Below are 13591 nucleotides of genomic sequence, written 5' to 3' on the forward strand. Positions count from 1 at the left end.
CAGTCAGCCCCTTCCCTGCCCTCCAGCCAGCCCCATGTTCCACTGGTGCCCTGCAAGTTCCCAGGGCAGAACTCCTTCCTGGCACACCCTGCATTCAATGAGGGGAGCAGGGAGCAGCTGGGACCCACACATGTGCACACCCTAGGGTGACCAGACAGCAAGTGTGAAAACATCAGGATAGGGTGGGGGGTAATAAGATCCTATATAAGAAAAAGACCCGAAAATTGGGACTGTCCCTATAAAATCAGGACATCTGGTCACCCTAGCACACCCCCAGGGAGTGGGGGGGACCCACATGTGTGAAACGGAGCTCATTTCTGGTTCAGGCCCATCTTTTTAAAAAAGATCTTTAGGTAGGGTTAACATACACCCGTATTTTCCTGGACATAGTCAGGCTTTTTGGTTCTTAAATCACTGTCTGGGAGGAACTTTTAAAGTTTAAAAATTTAAAAATTCCTCCTGGGAAAATAGGGACGCATGGTAACGCTATTGGTACAAAAATACATACTGTGGCACATCCCTTAAATCAGAACTTTTTATAGAGAACCGGTTCCTAAGGAATGAAAGTCTTTTATATATATATATATAGTGGCAATTTCAGGCCAATTAGCTACCTGGAGAGGGGTAACAATTAGCCCGGAAGGCTTAGCCAGCAAAATAAGGTTCAGCTGGGGCAGGGGTTAGGAAGAAACTAATCAGGTTCAGCTGGCCCCAGTTGCTAGAGACCTTTTTAAACCCTCCCTGACAAGGAAGCCGGGGGGGAGGAGGATGAGAGAAGCAGGGCAGCTGCCAGCAAGGAGGGACAGCTGAACTCTGAGACTCGCTGCAGGACGGAGGGCATTCTCCCCAGGGGGTGAAAAGAAACTAGAACTAGGGGGCTGGCTGAGAAGGAATCAGCTCGGCCTTGTGAGATTGAGAAGGGTTTTTTTTTCCCTTGTGCCCTGGCCTGTGCCTCTGAGGCTGGGACGGACTGAGCTAACAAACAGAGGGGCAGGTATTTTGCCACACGTGGTGTCAGGAGTGGGATCGCCTAGTGGGTGAGGCTCCATGGCAAGCCGTAACTGGGCAGGGTGAAGACCACAAAAAAAAAAAAAAATTCTAAAATGGAGGATGTGCTGAAGGCACTGATACAGGCCACTGCGGCCCAACAAGAGGCTACCAGAGTGCAGGTGGCCGCCCAGCGGGAGTCCGTACGGGTACAACAGGAGACCAACCAGCTGTTGATGAGCCAGGCAGCCCAAGATCGAGCAAACCTGACCGAGGTAGTGAATCAGTTGAAGGCCCTGACCACAATGACGCAGAGGGCCCAGGGGACCCGACCGCTACGGGCAAGCAACTACTTGCAGAAGATGATACCAGAGGACGATGTAGAGGCCTATCTCCTTGCGTTCGAGAGGACGGCCGGCGGGAGGCCTGGCCACAGGACCAGTGGGCCGGTCTGCTGGCTCCATTTCTATGCGGGGAGGCCCAGAAAGCCTACTTTGACATGCCCGCGGAAGCAGCCATGGATTACTCTCGGCTGAAGGCGGAGATCCTGGCGAGGGCAGGCCTGACGCCTGCCATAAGGGCCCAGCGCTTCCACGAGTGGAAGTATCGGGAGGACAAACCCCCGAGGTCACAGCTATTCGATCTGATACACCTTGCTCGGAAGTGGCTCCGCCCCGAGGCCCATGGGCCGGAGAAGGTATTAGAACTCCTGGTATTGGACAGATACATGAGAGGGTTGCCGCCGGACATACGGGGGTGGGTCTGCCAAAACGACCCCTCCTCTTATGATGATCTGGTTGCTCTCGTGGAGAGACACTTGGCAGCCCAAGAACTATCTCAGACCCCCGGGGGAGGGAGGCGCCAATATCGGAGGCCAGCCTCTACACCGAGGCCCCCGTTCGCCCTAGCCCCGGGCCGGAAAATGGAGGGGAGGCAGGAGGTGAAGGAACCACCGGCAGTCCCAGAAAGACTGGAGGACTGAGGAAGAAGGGCTCCAGGAATGCGTCCCAGCAGCCCGAAAAATAGGGGGCTGCCCAAGGGGGGTACCGATGTTATGCCTGTGGTGAACTAGGGCACATTGCTGCCCAATGCCCTAACCTTGGGGAGCCTATGCAGTGCGAACTAGGGGAAATAGGGGGACCATGCGGGCTAATCAGTCTGGTCGGGGACACGATGGTCCCTCATAGATACACTCGGCCCGTTAAGCTGAACGGGATAGGGACCACAGCATTAATAGACTCAGGCAGTGCGATTACGCTGGTCTCTGGGAAGCTGGTCAGGCCGGGCCAACTATCCCAGGCCCCGCGCTCGGGAATATCCTGTGTACATGGGGATGTCGGCTACTACCCGACCGTCCCTGTACGCATTGAGGTGCTCGGAAACCCCACCGAGGTGACGGTAGGAGTCGTTCCGAAGCTCCCTTACCCTGTCCTTATCGGACGAGACTTCCCGGGATTTGATGGCCTACTCCCCGGGAAAGAGGAGGAAGGGTGGGAGAACCCTGGGGCCCCAGGGGCGGCCCAGATGGGGGACCCTCTCCCCGCTTTCCACGAGTTTGGCCAGGACGTGTTCTCCCCACCGGGGAAGCCCAGGAAACCTCGGAGGGAACGGAGGGCCGATAAAAGGAGGGGACGAGGATCCTGACCCGGTACCTGACGCCTACATTGGCGGGGAAAGAAGGGGCGCAGCTGACAGCGGGGCCAGGCCAGCCGACTCCAGCCCATTTGTTGGGCCAGGTTCCCCGAAGGCTATCTCTGAGGGGGAGGGGGAGCAGGACCCCCCCGAAATGGGGCCCATAGGGGCTGCACGTGGGACTTTTGGTCATGATCCTGACCAAATGATCCCCTATACCACAACATTTTTAAAGAAGTAGTCGAGGTGAATGGGGTCCCGGTGGAGGGAAGAGCTAAGGGACCAGGACCGTATTACATGATTAAAAAGGATTTGCTGTATAGAGTAGTCCGGGTCCAAGAGCGAGTCATCGAACAACTCTTGGTCCCCCGGAAGCATCAAAGGGCGGTAATGGACCTGGCCCACAGTCATCTGTTCGGGGCCCATCTAGGGATGGATAAAACCCTCGACCGGGTTCTACAGAGGTTTTTTTGGCCTGGCATTTATGCAGCCGTCCGGCAGTATTGTTCCTCCTGTCCGGAGTGCCAACTACATGGGCCCCGACCATACTTACGGGCCCCTCTGGTCCCTCTACCGATTATTGAGATCCCGTTCGAGCGTATAGCTATGGACATAGTGGGGCCATTAGAAAAGTCAGCCCGGGGCCATCGGTACATCCTAGTAGTATTGGATTATGCCACCCGATACCCCGAGGCCATCCCCCTGCGGAATACTATGTCCAAGTCCATAGCCAAAGAATTAGTCCAGATATTCTCCAGAGTAGGGATACCTAGGGAGATCCTGACAGACCAAGGGACCCCCTTTGTTTCCAAGCTGATGAAGGACTTGTGTGACCTGCTCCACATACGGACCCTCCGAACGTCGGTCTACCACCCCCAGACCGATGGCCTCGTTGAACGCTTTAACAAGACGTTGAAAAACATGTTGCGGAAGGTGATCAGCTGCGATGGAAAAGACTGGGACACCCTGCTACCATACGTGCTGTTTGCCGTCCGGGAAGTTCCTCAGGCCTCCACGGGATTCTCCCCCTTCGAGCTGTTATATGGTCGGCACCCCAGGGGCATACTGGACCTGGCTAAAGAAGACTGGGAAGAGCAGCCAAACCCGGGGAGAAACATTGTGGAACATGTGCTACAAATGAGAGACCGAATCGCCAGGGTCACCCCCCTAGTACGCGAACACATGGAGAAGGCCCAAGGGGCACAACGGACCTACTACAACCATCAAGCAAAGGCCCGGAAGTTCCAGGTGGGGGACCGGGTGATGGTGCTCATACCCACGGCAGAGAGCAAGCTCCTGGCCAGATGGCAGGGACCCTATGAGGTAATTGAGGCAGTAGGGGAAGTTAACTACAAGGTCCGGCAGCCAGGCCGCCGGAAGCTGGAGCAGATCTATCACATAAATCTGCTGAAACCCTGGCAGGATAGAGAAACCCTGGTAACGGTGTTGGGGGCGCCACCCCCTAAAGACGGTCAGCCCAACCAGGTGGGAATATCCCTGGAGCTGACCCCAGAACAACGATCCGAGGCGGTCAGCCTGGTCAAACGCAACCAAGACGTGTTCTCGGAGAAACCCGGTAGAACTACGGAAGTTCACCATCACATCTTCACAGAGCCCGGGGTGAAGGTGCACGTCAAGCCATACCGGATCCCGGAGGCCAAAAGAGAGGAAATTCGGAAAGAGGTCAGGAAGATGCTGGTCCTAGGGGTTATTGAAGAGTCTCATAGCCAGTGGTCCAGTCCCGTGGTTCTGGTGCCAAAGCCAGACGGCAGTATGAGGTTCTGCAACGACTTCCGCAAGCTGAACGAGGTATCCCGATTTGACGCCTACCCCTTACCCAGGATCGACGAACTGATCGACAGATTGGGAAAGGCCCGGTTCATGTCTACCCTGGACCTTACCAAGGGCTATTGGCAGATCCCCCTGGCGAAGACCGACAAGGAGAAGACGGCCTTTGCAACCCCGGAAGGATTATATCAATACACCGTTCTTCCCTTTGGATTACATGGGGCCCCCGCTACCTTCCAGCAGCTAATGGATAAGCTGTTACGGACCCATAGGGAGTACGCTGCTGCCTATCTTGATGATGTCATCATATATAGCCCCGACTGGGAGACGCATCTCGGAAAGGTAGAGGCAGTACTAGATACCCTGAGAAAGGCCGGACTGACCGCGAATCCCTCCAAGTGTTCGATCGGGTTAGCTGAAGCCAAATACCTGGGGTATGTAGTGGGGAGGGGCGTGGTGAGGCCCCAACTCAACAAGCTAGACGCCATATTGAAGTGGCCCCGGCCACTGCGGAAAAAGCAGGTCCGAGCATTCCTGGGACTCGTGGGGTACTATAGGCGGTTCATTCCCCACTTTGCCACCAGGGCATGCCCCTTAACGGACCTGACCAGGGCTCGGGGCCCGGACATAGTGAAATGGTCTGCTGCGGCCGAAGCCGCTTTTGTGGATCTACGAACGGCCCTCTGCACGGACCCTGTCCTAGTAGCCCCAGACTGGGGGCAGGAGTTCGTCCTACAGACGGACGCCTCGGAAGTAGGCCTGGGGGCGGTGCTTTCCCAAATGGTCGGAGACGACAAACACCCCGTCCTCTACCTCAGTAGAAAGCTCCTGCCTAGAGAACGGAAGTACGCCATCGTGGAGAAGGAATGTCTGGCGGTAAAGTGGGCCGTAGAAAGCCTCCGCTATTATTTACTGGGACGGAGATTTGCCCTAGTCACGGACCATGCCCCGTTGCAATGGATGCACCAGAACAAGGACAAGAACGCGCGAGTGACGAGATGGTTCCTGTCGCTTCAGCCCTTCCACTTCACGGTTCGGCACCGGTCCGGGACTCAACATGGCATTGCGGATGGCCTGTCCAGGGTACATTGTTTTCCGACCCAAGTGGCCCAACCCCATAGTGTTGAGCAGGGGAGGGGGGATATTTGGCAAATTCAGGCCAATTAGCTACCTGGAGAGGGGTAACAATTAGCCCGGAAGGCTTAGCCAGCAAAATAAGGTTCAGCTGGGGCAGGGGTTAGGAAGAAACTAATCAGGTTCAGCTGGCCCCAGTTGCTAGAGACCTTTTTAAACCCTCCCTGACAAGGAAGCCGGGGGGGAGGAGGATGAGAGAAGCAGGGCAGCTGCCAGCAAGGAGGGACAGCTGAACTCTGAGACTCGCTGCAGGACGGAGGGCATTCTCCCCAGGGGGTGAAAAGAAACTAGAACTAGGGGGCTGGCTGAGAAGGAATCAGCTCGGCCTTGTGAGATTGAGAAGGGTTTTTTTTTCCCTTGTGCCCTGGCCTGTGCCTCTGAGGCTGGGACGGACTGAGCTAACAAACAGAGGGGCAGGTATTTTGCCACAATATATATATATATATATATATATATACATATATATATATATATATATATATATATATATATATATATATATATATATATATATATATATATATATATATATATATATATATATATATATATATAAATTTTTAGTTATCCCTGCCAGGGCCCCGCCGAAAATGACTGCCCAGAGTTCGAGAACTGTTCCTGTTCTCATTGGACAGATGGGCAGAAGCCTGAAGTACAGAAAAGGGAAGTGACCTACCCAAGGGCCTACACAGCAAGGTGGTGGCAGAGCCAGAAAGAGAAACCAACAGTCCTGACTCCTGTTCTAATGGACAAAAAAAAACCAGAGAAAGGGATAGAGCCCAGGAATCGAGATGGTGGGGAAATTTCATTGAAACCATTTCAGTCAGAAATTCCCCTTCAGACTAAACCAGTTTGTTTCTCAAAATCAAAACAAGTGAGATGAAAGTTCTTTGCAAAAAGATTTTGTTGCAAAACAAAAGCATCTCCTGTTTGTCACAGTGTGTTAAATTGTCTCGTCGCACAGAAAGAGGAGACACTTAGATCTCAAACATTAGATAAGATGCTTCAGTCTGAGCTAAGTAGTTGCTGCTCTTAACAATTTCAAAATAAAAAAATACAAATCAAATAGACTATTTCAGCTATTCTATTATGTCATAATCTGCTCGGAGCAAATGTGAAAGGACACCTCATATTATGCACTACTCCTAGGGACACTCGCCAATGGATCCCCATCCTCCACCCACTGTGAGGTAGGTAGGAGCGGATCATTATTATCCCTACTTGAGAGAGGGAGAAGCTAAGGCTGAGAAAGGAGAATTGACTTGTCTTAGGTCACACAACCAGTCAGTGGTAGAGTTGGGAATAGGACCCAAGAGCCCTGATTTTCAAACTAACCATCGGATCTTGAATTTCAGACACTGAATGACCTGAATAAAGTGCTCTCAGATGAGCTCCAGACCAACAACAGTGCACAGTAAATATTCAGCAAGTATTTGAGGAGAACTGCAATGTTAGAGAGAATCATGAACTGCTCAGAGACAATTAATGCAGAGGAGCAGCAAAATTCATCAAACATATGACTGGTTATGACTTATTTCCTTGGTCTTCAAAGAGAACAACAAGGACCTGAGTCTCCTCCCTGTCAATAACCCCCTGCTCAGCCAATCAGGGTAGAGACTGAGGAAGGGAGGCTGAGGGTTCTCGCCCAAAGGATGGCCCAGGTCACCGGTGGGGATCACTGCCCGAGCACTATTTCAGCCCCACGTTTTTGGGTGGACCACCCACAGTGGGAGCTGCAGAGCACTCCCCTGCGACACATACATACACACACACACACACACACACACACACACACACACACACCCTGGTGTTGGGAGGGGAACAGAAGAAAGGACAAAAGAAGCAAGAGAAGAAGAGAAAGGAGGGAGGGATGGATGGAAAAGGTGAAACCAAAAGGACAAACCCTAATGACCCCAGTGATTCTAAGGGACAAAATCCCAGGTGCGGAATAAAATTCTGCCTCCTTAAGCTCGTGTTTTCCATGCCTAGAATTCAACGGTCACCAGATGGATCAGACTGAACAGGTTTCAAACCTCGAGGAGGCTCTTACCTTCTAAACAGGGACGGCTGTTTTCTAGTAAAATCAGGAAAAGGGAAGGAGAAAACTCGAAAGAGGTTCCTCCTGGCGCTCACGTCTGTGAACCCGAATACTCTCTCAGTCCTCAAAGAAAGACCTGGAGAAGGAGACTTGCTGAAGCAAAGCCACAGGGGTCTCTGAGGTTTCCCTGGCCCCCCGCCCCTCTGCTGCCTGGCTGATGTCAGCATCTCTCTGTGAGGTCACCACCTCCCCACCACCTTTGACCAATAGTCTGTGGTCCTGCAAAAGGCCTTTGTGATGTCACTGCCACACCCCTCCCTTGCTGTGCTAATGTCCTGCCCCTGGCCAGGCACTTTGGAGGTTTGAGCTACTCCCTGTGGATCACCCCACTCAAGGAGCGTTCGTTCTTGGAAGCAAGCCGGCTAGACAGGAAAACATCGGACACTGTTCCCAATGCTACACTCAGTTTTTCAGAAATTAGTCGACTTTATGGCTAGAAGAGACCATTAGAGCATCTAATCTGCCCCCCTGCATATCACAGGCCTCCTGTATGACACAATAGCTACTTTTGGGGCAAACACATTCCAGAAAGGCATCTAGTCTTCATTAAATGACATCAGGAGATGGAGAATCCACCACTTTCCTTGGTAGCTTGTTCCTGTGGTGAATCATCCTCGCTGTTGAATATTTGTGTCTTATTTGTAATATGAATTTGTCTCTTTTCACCTTCCAGCCATTGGGTCTTGTTATGCCTTTCTCTGCTGGATTAAAGAGCCCTTTAATAACCAATCTTTTGTCTCCATTTAGGCCCTTCAACACTTCAATGAAGTCACCTTTCAATCTTCTTTTGATAAGCAAAACATGTTGAGCTCGTTCAATAGCTCACTGGAAGGCATTTTTCTCCAGCTCTCAGAACACTTTGTGGCTCTTTGGTCATCAGACTCCTGAACTGCAGCTGGATGTGGCTCTTGTTCTTCTGCACAGCACAGCTCCTGGAGAAGAGGGATCTGCAAATGTACATTCATATGATACCTTTGTTTAACTGATGAAAACATAAACTAGACACTTAGAGGATTGGAACTGATTTCAGCTGATGGACAGCTTTGCTAGGTTTTTATGCATTTGGACAGTGAAATGTTGAGTGTTTACATTCATATCAAACACCCCCGTATAGGGGAGCTCCTGAACATAATGGAGAATGGAAATGAAAATGTTTTCCTTTTTAAACAAAAAAAAGAAAAAATGTTATAAGAGGACACTGGGGTTTGAACCAAAGAGCACTTAAGCTGCAGTTAAGCACTCTAGCACTGAGCTCTACCCCCATGACAACAGGAATATGGAATCATGATCTCCACAACTTTGAAGGACAGACCCTGCTTCATTGAGGTCCTTTGCCATTCCCAGTCCACAAGTGGTTTAAAAAATGGGGTTTGATTAAACTTCTTAAATGTGGTACACAAGCTTGCACACCCACCGATACAGCTTCTCCCACTGACATAGCTGCCACCTCTTGGGGAAGTGGATTAACTGCACCCACAGGAAAACTCTCTCCCCTCAGCATAGAGCAGTGGTTCTCTAACTGTGAGTCAGGACCCCCAAAGTGGGTCATAACCCTGTTTTAATGGGGTCACCAGGGCTGGCATTAGACTTGTTGGGGCCTGGGGCTGAAGCCAAACATCTGAGCCCCACCACCAGGGCTGAATCCCTCAAGTTCTGGTTTTGCCCTCCCCCAACTGGGGCAGGGCTCAGGCTTTGTCTCCCCTGCCTCTGCTCAGTGTGGAAGGGCTTGGTCCCTCTTTCCAGGGCCATGTAGTAAGGTGGGTTTTTTTGGCAGAAGGGGGTTGCAGTGAAAGGAAGTTTGAGAAACCCTGGCATAGAGCCTCTCAATATGTCTAGACTTGGCTCCCTGTGGCACTGTGGGTGATCAGACACTGAAAGTGCAGCCATGCAGACACCACACACCAGCCTTGCCTAGCAGGCAAGAATCAAACCTCCACAGACAAATACCTGTTGCTTTCTAACTCATCTCCCTAAGCCCTCAGCCACCACCACTTAGCAAAGGGGCTTTTCTACACGATGGTTCTGGTCTCACTGAAGGGTCATTTCCAATTGTTTGCTCAGACCAGCATTAGGGAAAATGGTGCCCTGGGCAAAGCTTGTACTTTGGCACTTCCCATTGCCCCTGGACGATCCCCACTCCCCCTTTACAGCTAGCTCCTGCACTCCCAACCCTTGTGCCTCCTTCACCCCTAACTCCTGCCCCTCCTGTGCCCCCTTTGCCCTTAACTCCCTGGGCCACCAGCCATTGCCCCTCTCCTGCAGCCCCTTCACATGGCTCCAGTGCTGGGGGCCCGCACTTGTTCTCCCTTTCCCTGGGCTTTGGCATCACTAGCCCCTGATTAGCGAGTACGGTTCAGTGGTTCCCAAAATGTGGGGCATGACTCCTAGGGGGACACAGAGGAACATTCATGGGGGCACCTCAGGGCCTGAGCCAGCCCCCATGGAGGGCAGGGAGGTAGCACCACTCAGCCCCACTCTGTCCCAGCTCTTCCCCAACCCCACCCTCAGCCTGGGCCTCTGGCTCCCAGCTCGGCCTCAACCTCCTAACCCCTGTCTGCACCCCTTTCCCCAGCAAGCAACAGCCCCACTCCCAGCCCCGGTTCTTGACCGCGGCTTCCGAGAGGCTACAGCCATGGATAAGAGGGCACAGTGTGAAATGTTTGGGGACCACTGGTTTAGGGTGACGTTCTCAATCACTTCTACAAAGTCCAATAAAAGCTATTCCTCACCCACCTACCCCTCTATGAGGACCGACTAGGTATGTTCTGCTGCCCTTCACTCATGCAGGAAAGATAATAACATTTCATTCCACTCAATCCTAAAGTGATTTCTAACCCGCCACCAGCCAAAACTGGTCATTTTGGGACAGTGGCCCCATCATGCTGCATAGCTAGGCAGAGTAGGTGTCTATGCAAACACGGTCTGTTCCTGAAGTCTTTCCCCCAGCTCTTCACTAGATGTGAGGGGGGAGCTCATTCAGCCCCTGCTTCTGCTTAGTGTTTAGAAACTCCTTATTGTCCCTATCTCTGCTGGCCTTAGATTTCTCCTCCTGTCTCTCTTGTTTACAAAACAGCTGTTTTAAACCAGCTAAGCCATGGTACCTGCTATTACTTAAAGCAGTGTGTTTGCCCATATCTGACTCTCTGCCAATCCCCACTGAGTCCTGACAAGTGTTGCTTGTGTTTGGCTTCTGTAAAGCAGAGGAGCAGGTGAAGTTTTGCTTCCAAGGTGTGTGTATGATTCTTTGGACAGGTCTACACTATGAAATTAGGTTGGTGTAATTACATTACTTAGGCTGGCAATGCAGTTCTATCAACCTAATCCCTGTGTAGATAACAGCTCAGCTGTCAGAACTTTCTGGAGCTATGAAACAGGAAGGACCCAGCCTCTGTAGCAGGAATGCAGGGCAGGCAAGGTCACAGCAGGCATTGTGGGATACTGGTGGAGGCCAGTTATGGTGATATAATGACCAGCAGCATTTACACTGACAATTTGTCACTTCAAGTTTGCTGCACAAAGCTCTAGGCCTCTCGTCAATGTGGTTTTATTTTGTCACCAAAACAGGGCAATTTTGTCGCCAGACGTGGTATTGCAGTGTGTGCACCAGCCAAAATCTGCCGACCAAGGGAGCGTTGTGTGTTTTTCACACACCTGAGCAATATAATGATGCTGAAATAACTTTGTAGTGCAGACCTGGCCAAAGATTTACACACACACACACACACGAGCTTGCAAGGAAAACCTCACCTGCTCCTCTGCTTTGCAGAATCCAACACAAGCAAAGCTTCTCAGGCCCCAGTGGGGATGGCAGGGAGTCAGGTGTGGGCAGACACTGTGTTTTAACTACAGGCAGGCACCATGGCTTAGCCGGCTAAAACACCTGTCTTGTAAACGGAAGATCCTGAGTTCAACTCCCAGTGGTGTCTTGTTGATTAATTTTGGGGCACCTGGTATTTGCTACTGTCAGAGGATAAAACACAGAGCTACATGGGCCTTTGGTCCAGCCCAGTGTGGATGTTTAAATTACACTCACAGGCACTGATAACAGAGTTACTGAAAGTTTGGGAGTTAAGAGCTGATAGGTCAGTGTTCCAGCCTGTCACAGATGACCCCCTCCCTCTGGGACAGGGGCAGGTCTGGGATCTCACACCAAATGGCTCATTGTGGCTGCCAGAATCTGTGAGCGGCTCGTTTAGTTTACAACGAGGGTTGAGTCCTGCTTTGTGCACTGTGTGTGAGAATGAAAATCCTAAACCGCCCTTTGAAATAACGAATGCAGCAGGACGTGTTATTGTCCCTGCCCCAAAGCAGACAGACCAATGGAGAAATGCCATTGAGTCCAGGGTAATACTCCACTGCCATTTTACCTTGTTTGCTTGCTAAACTCCCTCCCAACCTTGAGGGATCCCAGAGCCTAATACTGAGCTTGAGCTGAAATGTCTACAGTGCAAATTTACCACCCCAGGGCCCTAGCCTGGGAGCCTGCACTGGCACGGGACAGCTGTGGGTGTTTCATTGCAGTGTGACCATAGCCCCAGCCCACTCAGCTTTGGTACCCATGTCCCCTGCCTAGCAAGTGCTATTGAATTGAGGGTGAGTCCCTCAATCGGGGTCTGCCAAGCACAGTTGTGCTGCCCTCGATTCACACAACAAGGATAACAACCCTTTATTACTCCTGCCCCTGTAACATGGAGACTGGGAATCCAACACCAGCCACAAGTGATCATTTTGGCAAGCAACCCAACCTATTTCCAACATACTGTAAAATCCACATGCAGACTCATACACGAAACCTTGCAAGAAAATCTTCCTGAGGGGATCTGAAGCACCTGCTGCTGGAGGGAAGGAGGGGGCTGTGGGTTGGGATTGAGGAGCAGCGTGAGGAGAAGGGGCCTCTGGGTTGGGATTGAGGGGCACTGGGAATAGGAGGGGGCTGTGGGTTGGGACAGAGGAGAAGGGTGAAGAGGAGCAGGCTGTGGTTGGGAGTGAGAAGCAGTGAGCATAGGAGGGACTGAGGGTTGGGTCTGAGGGGCACTGGGAAAAGAGGGGACATGGGTTTAGGCTGAAGAGCATCTTCGTTTGGGGATCCAGCAGAACAGGGGAAGGCAGCAGGTGATTCTAATTCCTTAGGGATATTCTGTGTGTGTGTGTGTGTGTGTGTGTGTGTGTGTGTGTGTGCGCGCGCGCGCGCGCAGGGGAGAAACGTGCTATATGCCCAGAGGCTTTATTCCTCCAGGCTGCAAGGACAGAGGGGCTGTCAGGAAGTTGCTCCTTCAAACCCACACACAAAAAGGCCCTTCTGAGGAAAGGGAAAATCCTGAAGAGAAAAAGTAACATCAAAGAGGATGTGAGAAAGACAGTTTAAGATCTTGGTAAGTAGTTTATCACCTGACCAGGGACTTGAACACTGGACCCTCAGATTAAAAGTCTGATGCTCTGCCAACTGAGCTAGCCAGGGTCACAGATCAAAAAAGTAAATTGGTGCAGAGGAGAAACTAGTCAAGAAAACAAGAGTGAGAAACAATAGAGGAAACCTGCTGCTCTCTCTGGCCTGGTCAACACTGAGTTTATATTGAATTTAGCAGCATTAAATCGCATTAATCCTGCACCCGTCCACACAACGAAGCCCTTTATATCGATATAAAGGGCTCTTAACACTGGAATCTCTACTCCTCCCCGACGAGGGGAGTAGCGCTGAAATCGGTATTGCTATTTCGGATTAGGGTTAGTGTGGCCACAATTCAATGGTATTGGCCTCCAGGTGCCATCCCACAGTGCACTATTGTGACCACTCTGGACAGCAATCTGAACTCATATGCACTAGCCAGGTTGACAGGAAAAGCCCCGTGAACTTTTGAATTTCATTTCCTGTTTGCCCAGCGTGGAGCGCCGATCAGCACAGGTGACCATGCAGTCCCAGAATAAAAAAAGAGCTCCAGCATGGACCGTACG

Source organism: Mauremys mutica, unplaced genomic scaffold (genome assembly GCF_020497125.1).
Source record: "Mauremys mutica isolate MM-2020 ecotype Southern unplaced genomic scaffold, ASM2049712v1 Super-Scaffold_100422, whole genome shotgun sequence".
NCBI lineage: Eukaryota > Metazoa > Chordata > Testudines > Geoemydidae > Mauremys > Mauremys mutica.